Source organism: Callionymus lyra, unplaced genomic scaffold (assembly GCF_982586985.1).
Source record: "Callionymus lyra unplaced genomic scaffold, fCalLyr1.hap1.1 HAP1_SCAFFOLD_48, whole genome shotgun sequence".
NCBI classification, from domain to species: Eukaryota; Metazoa; Chordata; class Actinopteri; order Syngnathiformes; family Callionymidae; genus Callionymus; species Callionymus lyra.
The window spans coordinates 302,501-312,500 of record NW_028258562.1 but is presented as its reverse complement, the minus strand read 5'-3'; the positions used below and the strand labels follow the sequence as shown (position 1 = coordinate 312,500).

Below are 10,000 nucleotides of genomic sequence, written 5' to 3'. Positions count from 1 at the left end.
CTGGGGAGCCTCCTCCTGCGGGGATGGGGAACCAGGGGCCTGGGGAACATTTTCAACACTTTGGGGCATTTTTAAACACTTTGCTCTTTTTCCCCCTCTCCCAACCAGGGGGCCTGGGGAGCCTCCTCCTGCGGGGATGGGGAACCAGGGGCCTGGGGAACATTTTCAACACTTTGGGGCATTTTTAAACACTTTGCTCTTTTTCCCCCTCTCCCAACCAGGGGGCCTTGGGAGCCTCCTCCTGCGGGGATGGGGAACCAGGGGCCTGGGGAACATTTTCAACACTTTGGGGCATTTTTAAACACTTTGCTCTTTTTCCCCCTCTCCCAACCAGGGGGCCTGGGGAGCCTCCTCCTGCGGGGATGGGGAACCAGGGGCCTGGGGAACATTTTCAACACTTTGGGGCATTTTTAAACACTTTGCTCTTTTTCCCCCTCTCCCAACCAGGGGGCCTGGGGAGCCTCCTCCTGCGGGGATGGGGAACCAGGGGCCTGGGGAACATTTTCAACACTTTGGGGCATTTTTAAACACTTTGCTCTTTTTCCCCCTCTCCCAACCAGGGGCCTGGGGAGCCTCCTCCTGCGGGCATGGAGAACCAGGGGGCCTGGGGAGCCTCCTCCTGCGGGCATGGAGAACCAGGGGGCCTGGGGAGCCTCCTCCTGCGGGGATGGGGAACCAGGGGCCTGGGGAGCCTCCTCCTGCGGGGATGGAGAACCAAGGGGCCTGGGGAGCCTCCTCCTGCGGGCATGGAGAACATGGGGGCCTGGGGAGCCTCCTCCTGCGGGGATGGAGAACCAGGGGGCCTGGGGAGCCTCCTCCTGCGGGCATGGAGAACCAGGGGGCCTGGGGAGCCTCCTCCTGCGGGGATGGGGAACCAGGGGGCCTGGGGAGCCTCCTCCTGCGGGGATGGAGAACCAGGGGGCCTGGGGAGCCTCCTCCTGCGGGCATGGAGAACCAGGGGGCCTGGGGAGCCTCCTCCTGCGGGGATGGAGAACCAGGGCGCCTGGGGAGCCTCCTCCTGCGGGGATGGGGAACCAGGGGGCCTGGGGAGCCTCCTCCTGCGGGGATGGGGAACCAGGGGGCCTGGGGAGCCTCCTCCTGCGGGGATGGAGAACCAGGGGGCCTGGGGAGCCTCCTCCTGCGGTCATGGAGAACCAGGGGGCCTGGGGAGCCTCCTCCTGCGGGCATGGAGAACCAGGGGCCTGGGGAGCCTCCTCCTGCGGGGATGGAGAACCAGGGGGCCTGGGGAGCCTCCTCCTGCGGGCATGGAGAACCAGGGGGCCTGGGGAGCCTCCTCCTGCGGGCATGGAGAACCAGGGGGCCTGGGGAGCCTCCTCCTGCGGGGATGGGGAACCAGGGGCCTGGGGAGCCTCCTCCTGCGGGGATGGAGAACCAAGGGGCCTGGGGAGCCTCCTCCTGCGGGCATGGAGAACATGGGGGCCTGGGGAGCCTCCTCCTGCGGGGATGGAGAACCAGGGGGCCTGGGGAGCCTCCTCCTGCGGGCATGGAGAACCAGGGGGCCTGGGGAGCCTCCTCCTGCGGGGATGGGGAACCAGGGGGCCTGGGGAGCCTCCTCCTGCGGGGATGGAGAACCAGGGGGCCTGGGGAGCCTCCTCCTGCGGGCATGGAGAACCAGGGGGCCTGGGGAGCCTCCTCCTGCGGGGATGGAGAACCAGGGCGCCTGGGGAGCCTCCTCCTGCGGGGATGGAGAACCAGGGGCCTGGGGAGCCTCCTCCTGCGGGGATGGGGAACCAAGGGGCCTGGGGAGCCTCCTCCTGCGGGCATGGAGAACATGGGGGCCTGGGGAGCCTCCTCCTGCGGGGATGGAGAACCAGGGGGCCTGGGGAGCCTCCTCCTGCGGGGATGGGGAACCAGGGGGCCTGGGGAGCCTCCTCCTGCGGGGATGGAGAACCAGGGGGCCTGGGGAGCCTCCTCCTGCGGGCATGGAGAACCAGGGGGCCTGGGGAGCCTCCTCCTGCGGGGATGGAGAACCAGGGCGCCTGGGGAGCCTCCTCCTGCGGGGATGGGGAACCAGGGGGCCTGGGGAGCCTCCTCCTGCGGGGATGGGGAACCAGGGGGCCTGGGGAGCCTCCTCCTGCGGGGATGGAGAACCAGGGGGCCTGGGGAGCCTCCTCCTGCGGTCATGGAGAACCAGGGGGCCTGGGGAGCCTCCTCCTGCGGGCATGGAGAACCAGGGGCCTGGGGAGCCTCCTCCTGCGGGGATGGAGAACCAGGGGGCCTGGGGAGCCTCCTCCTGCGGGCATGGAGAACCAGGGGGCCTGGGGAGCCTCCTCCTGCGGGCATGGAGAACCAGGGGGCCTGGGGAGCCTCCTCCTGCGGGGATGGGGAACCAGGGGCCTGGGGAGCCTCCTCCTGCGGGGATGGAGAACCAAGGGGCCTGGGGAGCCTCCTCCTGCGGGCATGGAGAACATGGGGGCCTGGGGAGCCTCCTCCTGCGGGGATGGAGAACCAGGGGGCCTGGGGAGCCTCCTCCTGCGGGCATGGAGAACCAGGGGGCCTGGGGAGCCTCCTCCTGCGGGGATGGGGAACCAGGGGGCCTGGGGAGCCTCCTCCTGCGGGGATGGAGAACCAGGGGGCCTGGGGAGCCTCCTCCTGCGGGCATGGAGAACCAGGGGGCCTGGGGAGCCTCCTCCTGCGGGGATGGAGAACCAGGGCGCCTGGGGAGCCTCCTCCTGCGGGGATGGAGAACCAGGGGCCTGGGGAGCCTCCTCCTGCGGGGATGGAGAACCAAGGGGCCTGGGGAGCCTCCTCCTGCGGGCATGGAGAACATGGGGGCCTGGGGAGCCTCCTCCTGCGGGGATGGAGAACCAGGGGGCCTGGGGAGCCTCCTCCTGCGGGGATGGGGAACCAGGGGGCCTGGGGAGCCTCCTCCTGCGGTGATGGGGAACCATGGGGCCTGGGGAGCCTCCTCCTGCGGGGATGGAGAACCAGGGGGCCTGGGGAGCCTCCTCCTGCGGGGATGGAGAACCAGGGCGCCTGGGGAGCCTACTCCTGCGGGGATGGAGAACCAAGGGGCCTGGGGAGCCTCCTCCTGCGGGCATGGAGAACATGGGGGCCTGGGGAGCCTCCTCCTGCGGGGATGGAGAACCAGGGGGCCTGGGGAGCCTCCTCCTGCGGGGATGGAGAACCAGGGGGCCTGGGGAGCCTCCTCCTGCGGGCATGGAGAACCAGGGGGCCTGGGGAGCCTCCTCCTGCGGGGATGGGGAACCAGGGGCCTGGGGAGCCTCCTCCTGCGGGCATGGAGAACCAGGGGGCCTGGGGAGCCTCCTCCTGCGGGGATGGGGAACCAGGGGGCCTGGGGAGCCTCCTCCTGCACCAGGGGGCCTGGGGAGCCTCCTCCTGCGGGGATGGGGAACCAGGGGGCCTGGGGAGCCTCCTCCTGCGGTGATGGGGAACCATGGGGCCTGGGGAGCCTCCTCCTGCGGGGATGGGGAACCAGGGGGCCTGGGGAGCCTCCTCCTGCGGGGATGGGGAACCAGGGGCCTGGGGAGCCTCCTCCTGCACCAGGGGGCCTGGGGAGCCTCCTCCTGCGGGGATGGGGAACCAGGGGGCCTGGGGAGCCTCCTCCTGCGGGGATGGGGAACCAGGGGCCTGGGGAACATTTTCAACACTTTGGGGCATTTCACAAGCGCTTCCCTCGCTTACGGCCACACCACCCTGAATGAGCCCGATCTCGTCTGATCTCGGAAGCCAAGCAGGGTCGGGCCCAGTTAGTACTTGGATGGGAGACCGCCTGGGAATACTGGGTGCTGTAAGCATTTTTTTTTGCCATTATTTGTGGGTAGAAAAGTGAGAAAAGTGACCTAAAATAGAACCGGGACTAGGCGGCAGTTCCCCCCACCAGGCGGCGGCATTTGGGGCATTATTTGTGGGTAAGAAAGTGAGAAAAGTGACCTAAAATAGAACCGGGACTAGGCGGCAGTTCCCCCCACCAGGCGGCGGCATTTGGGGCATTATTTGTGGGTCAGAAAGTGAGAAAAGTGACCTAAAATAGAACCGGGACTAGGCGGCAGTTCCCCCCACCAGGCGGCGGCATTTGGGGCATTATTTGTGGGTCAGAAAGTGAGAAAAGTGACCTAAAATAGAACCGGGACTAGGCGGCAGTTCCCCCCACCAGGCGGCGGCATTTGGGGCATTATTTGTGGGTCAGAAAGTGAGAAAAGTGACCTAAAATAGAACCGGGACTAGGCGGCAGTTCCCCCCACCAGGCGGCGGCATTTGGGGCATTATTTGTGGGTCAGAAAGTGAGAAAAGTGACCTAAAATAGAACCGGGACTAGGCGGCAGTTCCCCCCACCAGGCGGCGGCATTTGGGGCATTATTTGTGGGTCAGAAAGTGAGAAAAGTGACCTAAAATAGAACCGGGACTAGGCGGCAGTTCCCCCACCAGGTGGCGGCATTTGGGGACCCGTAGTGTGGGCAGAAAACTCACCAAAGTGACTTAAAATAGAACCGGTGCAGGCGGCATGTTCCCCCACCAGATGGCGGCATTTGGGGACCCGTAGTGTGGGCAGAAAACTCACCAAAGTGACTTAAAATAGAACCGGTGCAGGCGGCATGTTCCCCCACCAGATGGCGGCATTTGGGGACCCGTAGTGTGGGTAGAAAACTCACCAAAGTGACTTAAAATAGAACCGGTGCAGGCGGCATGTTCCCCCACCAGATGGCGGCATTTGGGGACCCGTAGTGTGGGTAGAAAACTCACCAAAGTGACTTAAAATAGAACCGGTGCAGGCGGCATGTTCCCCCACCAGATGGCGGCATTTGGGGAGCCGTAGTGTGGGCAGAAAACTCACCAAAGTGACTTAAAATAGAACCGGTGCAGGCGGCATGTTCCCCCACCAGATGGCGGCATTTGGGGAGCCGTAGTGTGGGCAGAAAACTCACCAAAGTGACTTAAAATAGAACCGGTGCAGGCGGCATGTTCCCCCACCAGATGGCGGCATTTGGGGACCCGTAGTGTGGGCAGAAAACTCACCAAAGTGACTTAAAATAGAACCGGTGCAGGCGGCATGTTCCCCCACCAGATGGCGGCATTTGGGGAGCCGTAGTGTGGGCAGAAAACGCACCAAAGTGACTTAAAATAGAACCGGTGCAGGCGGCATGTTCCCCCACCAGATGGCGGCATTTGGGGACCCGTAGTGTGGGCAGAAAACTCACCAAAGTGACTTAAAATAGAACCGGTGCAGGCGGCATGTTCCCCCACCAGATGGCGGCATTTGGGGACCTGCAGTGTGGGTAGAAAACTCACCAAAGTGTCCTAAAATAGAACCGGGACCAGGGGGCCTCTTCCCCCACCAGGTGGCGGGCTTGGGGGGCTTGGTTTCCGGGTAGAAAACTCACCAAAGTGTCCTAAAATAGAACCGGGACCAGGGGGCATGCTCCCCCACCAGGCGGCGGGCTTGGGGGGCTTGGTTTGCGGGTAGAAAACTCACCAAAGTGTCCTAAAATAGAACCAGGACCAGGGGGCATGTTCCCCCACCAGGCGGCGGGCTTGGGGGGCTTGGTTTGCGGGTAGAAAACTCACCAAAGTGTCCTAAAATAGAACCGGGACCAGGGGGCCTCTTCCCCCACCAGGCGGCGGGCTTGGGGGGCTTGGTTTGCGGGTAGAAAACTCACCAAAGTGACCTAAAATAGAACCGGGCTAGGCGGCATGTTCCCCCACCAGGCGGCGGGCTTGGGGGGCTTGGTTTGCGGGTAGAAAACTCACCAAAGTGTCCTAAAATAGAACCGGGACCAGGGGGCATGTTCCCCCACCAGGCGGCGGGCTTGGGGGGCTTGGTTTGCGGGTAGAAAACTCACCAAAGTGTCCTAAAATAGAACCGGGACCAGGGGGCATCTTCCCCCACCAGGCGGCGGGCTTGGGGGGCTTGGTTTGCGGGTAGAAAACTCACCAAAGTGTCCTAAAATAGAACCGGGACCAGGGGGCATCTTCCCCCACCAGGCGGCGGGCTTGGGGGGCTTGGTTTGCGGGTAGAAAACTCACCAAAGTGTCCTAAAATAGAACCGGGACCAGGGGGCCTCTTCCCCCACCAGGCGGCGGGCTTGGGGGGCTTGGTTTGCGGGTAGAAAACTCACCAAAGTGACCTAAAATAGAACCGGGCCAGGCGGCATGCTCCCCCACCAGGCGGCGGGCTTGGGGGGCTTGGTTTGCGGGTAGAAAACTCACCAAAGTATCGGCAAAATAGAACCAGGGAAGGGGGGGATGTCGGTCACAAGGTGCCCGAGTCAGAGAACCAGGAAAACGGACATAAATCCAGAAAACCTCGGTGTCTGACTGCTCCTCAAAAAGTGGTCTTTTTGATGTCACGAGCGCAACCACCTAGAGGTTAATGGGGAGGGATGGTGTGAGCGCAAACGGATTTTTCCTAAGTGTGACTGCTCCTCAAAAAGTGGTCTTTTTGATGTCACGAGCGCAACCACCTAGAGGTTAATGGGGAGGGATGGTGTGAGCGCAAACGGATTTTTCCTAAGTGTGACTGCTCCTCAAAAAGTGGTCTTTTTGATGTCACGAGCGCAACCACCTAGAGGTTAATAGGGAGCGAGTACAACAGGGGAGGGAGTGAATGGGCTCGGACTGTGGCCGAGCCTGGTGCCTCAAAATCGGACAAGGTTGGACTGGAAGCCCGCTGAGAACTCTGGTTCTTTTGCCAGACGAAACGAATTTTTTCCGAGTGTGACTGCTCTGCAAAAAGTGGTCTTTTTGATGTCACGAGCGCAACCACCTAGAGGTTAATGGGGAGGGAGTGGAAAAAACGACAAAGTGTTGAGCTCCGGACCGGGATGGCGGGCGACTCGAGCGGTCATGCCCGACTTTGAGACACTTTGTCGCGGTCATGCGAGCGACCTCCACTGCTCCCCGGAGGTGCCCCGGACCGGGTTGGCGGGTGACTCGAGCGGTCCTGCCCGACTTTGAGACCCTTTGTCGCGGTCATGCGGGCGTCCTCCGCCGGTCCCCGGAGGTGCCCCGGACCGGGTTGGCGGGTGACTCGAGCGGTCATGCCCGACTTTGAGACACTTTGTCGCGGTCATGCGGGCGACCTCCGCCGGTCCCTGGAGGTGCCCCGGACCGGGTTGGCGGGTGACTCGAGCGGTCGTGCCCGACTTTGAGACACTTTGTCGCGGTCATGCGGGCGTCCTCCGCCGGTCCCTGGAGGTGCCCCGGACCGGGTTGGCGGGTGACTCGAGCGGTCGTGCCCGACTTTGAGACACTTTGTCGCGGTCATGCGGGCGTCCTCCGCCGGTCCCTGGAGGTGCCCCGGACCGGGTTGGCGGGTGACTCGAGCAGTCATGCCCGACTTTGAGACACTTTGTCGCGGTCATGCGGGCGTCCTCCGCCGGTCCCTGGAGGTGCCCCGGACCGGGTTGGCGGGTGACTCGAGCGGTCATGCCCGACTTTGAGACACTTTGTCGCGGTCATGCGGGCGTCCTCCGCCGGTCCCTGGAGGTGCCCCGGACCGGGTTGGCGGGTGACTCGAGCGGTCGTGCCCGACTTTGAGACACTTTGTCGCGGTCATGCGGGCGTCCTCCGCCGGTCCCTGGAGGTGCCCCGGACCGGGTTGGCGGGTGACTCGAGCGGTTGTGCCCGACTTTGAGACACTTTGTCGCGGTCATGCGGGCCTCCTCCGCCGGTCCCTGGAGGTGCCCCGGACCGGGTTGGCGGGTGACTCGAACGGTCATGACCGACTTTGAGACACTTTGTCGCGGTCATGCGGGCGTCCTCCGCCGGTCCCTGGAGGTGCCCCGGACCGGGTTGGCGGGTGACTCGAGCGGTCGTGCCCGACTTTGAGACACTTTGTCGCGGTCATGCGGGCGTCCTCCGCCGGTCCCTGGAGGTGCCCCGGACCGGGTTGGCGGGTGACTCGAGCGGTCCTGCCCGACTTTGAGACACTTTGTCGCGGTCATGCGGGCGTCCTCCGCCGGTCCCTGGAGGTGCCCCGGACCGGGTTGGCGGGTGACTCGAGCGGTCGTGCCCGACTTTGAGACACTTTGTCGCGGTCATGCGGGCGTCCTCCGCCGGTCCCTGGAGGTGCCCCGGACCGGGTTGGCGGGTGACTCGAGCGGTCGTGCCCGACTTTGAGACACTTTGTCGCGGTCATGCGGGCGTCCTCCGCCGGTCCCTGGAGGTGCCCCGGACCGGGTTGGCGGGTGACTCGAGCGGTCGTGCCCGACTTTGAGACACTTTGTCGCGGTCATGCGGGCGTCCTCCGCCGGTCCCTGGAGGTGCCCCGGACCGGGTTGGCGGGTGACTCGAGCGGTCATGCCCGACTTTGAGACACTTTGCCGCGGTCATGCGGGCGACCTCCGCCGGTCCCTGGAGGTGCCCCGGACCGGGTTGGCGGGTGACTCGAGCGGTCGTGCCCGACTTTGAGACACTTTGCCGCGGTCATGCGGGCGACCTCCGCCGGTCCCTGGATGGCGGGCTCCAGTGAGGTCGGCGGGGGAAGGCTCGGGCTGAGGCCGACTTCGGTGCCTCAAAGTCGGACAAGGTTGGATTGGAAGTCCGCTGTGTTGAGGACCAGTGGCATTCGGCGGTGGAACGCTCAGAACTTGGCCGACATCGGTGCCTCAACGTCGGACAAGGTTGGAGTGGATGACCGCTGATAACTCTGGTTCTTTTGCCAGACGAAAGAAATTTTTCCCGAGTGTGACTGCTCTGAAAAAAGTGGTCTTTTTGATGTCACGAGCGCAACCACCTAGAGGTTAATAGGGAGGCACCATAACAGGAGAGGGAGTGAAAAGGCTCGGACGGTGGCCGAGCCTGGTGCCTCAAAATCGGACAAGGTTGGAGTGGATGACCGCTGAAAACTCTGGTTCTTTTGCCAGACGAAAGAAATTTTTCCCGAGTGTGACTGCTCTGCAAAAAGTGGTCTTTTTGATGTCACGAGCGCAACCACCTAGAGGTTAATAGGGAGGCACCATAACAGGAGAGGGAGTGAAAAGGCTCGGAGGGTGGCCGAGCCTGGTGCCTCAAAATCGGACAAGGTTGGAGTGGATGACCGCTGAAAACTCTGGTTCTTTTGCCAGACGAAAGAAATTTTTTCCGAGTGTGACTGCTCTGCAAAAAGTGGTATTTTTGATGTCACGAGCGCAACCACCTAGAGGTTAATAGGGAGGCACCATAACAGGAGAGGGAGTGAAAAGGCTCGGAGGGTGGCCGAGCCTGGTGCCTCAAAATCGGACAAGGTTGGAGTGGATGACCGCTGAAAACTCTGGTTCTTTTGCCAGACGAAAGAAATTTTTCCCGAGTGTGACTGCTCTGAAAAAAGTGGTCTTTTTGATGTCACGAGCGCAACCACCTAGAGGTTAATAGGGAGGCACCATAACAGGAGAGGGAGTGAAAAGGCTCGGAGGGTGGCCGAGCCTGGTGCCTCAAAATCGGACAAGGTTGGAGTGGATGACCGCTGAACACTCTGGTTCTTTTGCCAGACGAAAGAAATTTTTTCCGAGTGTGACTGCTCTGCAAAAAGTGGTCTTTTTGATGTCACGAGCGCAACCACCTAGAGGTTAATAGGGAGGCACCATAACAGGAGAGGGAGTGAAAAGGCTCGGACGGTGGCCGAGCCTGGTGCCTCAAAATCGGACAAGGTTGGAGTGGATGACCGCTGAAAACTCTGGTTCTTTTGCCAGACGAAAGAAATTTTTTCCGAGTGTGACTGCTCTGCAAAAAGTGGTCTTTTTGATGTCACGAGCGCAACCACCTAGAGGTTAATAGGGAGGCACCATAACAGGAGAGGGAGTGAAAAGGCTCGGAGGGTGGCCGAGCCTGGTGCCTCAAAGTCGGACAAGGTTGGAGTGGATGACCGCTGAGAACTCTGGTTCTTTTGCCTGACGAAAGAAATTTTTTCCGAGTGTGACTGCTCTGCAAAAAGTGGTCTTTTTGATGTCACGAGCGCAACCACCTAGAGGTTAATAGGGAGGCACCATAACAGGAGAGGGAGTGAAAAGGCTCGGAGGGTGGCCGAGCCTGGTGCCTCAAA

The 10,000-nt window shown here is 62.4% G+C and overlaps 1 non-coding gene across 1 annotated transcript; it reads left to right on the top strand.

Moving 5' to 3' along the window:
- The first annotated feature begins 3,660 nt into the window (after positions 1-3,660).
- LOC148058728 (5S ribosomal RNA) lies at positions 3,661-3,779 on the top strand. The gene has a single exon (XR_015709618.1). It is a non-coding gene; the product is annotated as a 5S ribosomal RNA (ribosomal RNA).
- Positions 3,780-10,000: the final 6,221 nt, after the last annotated feature.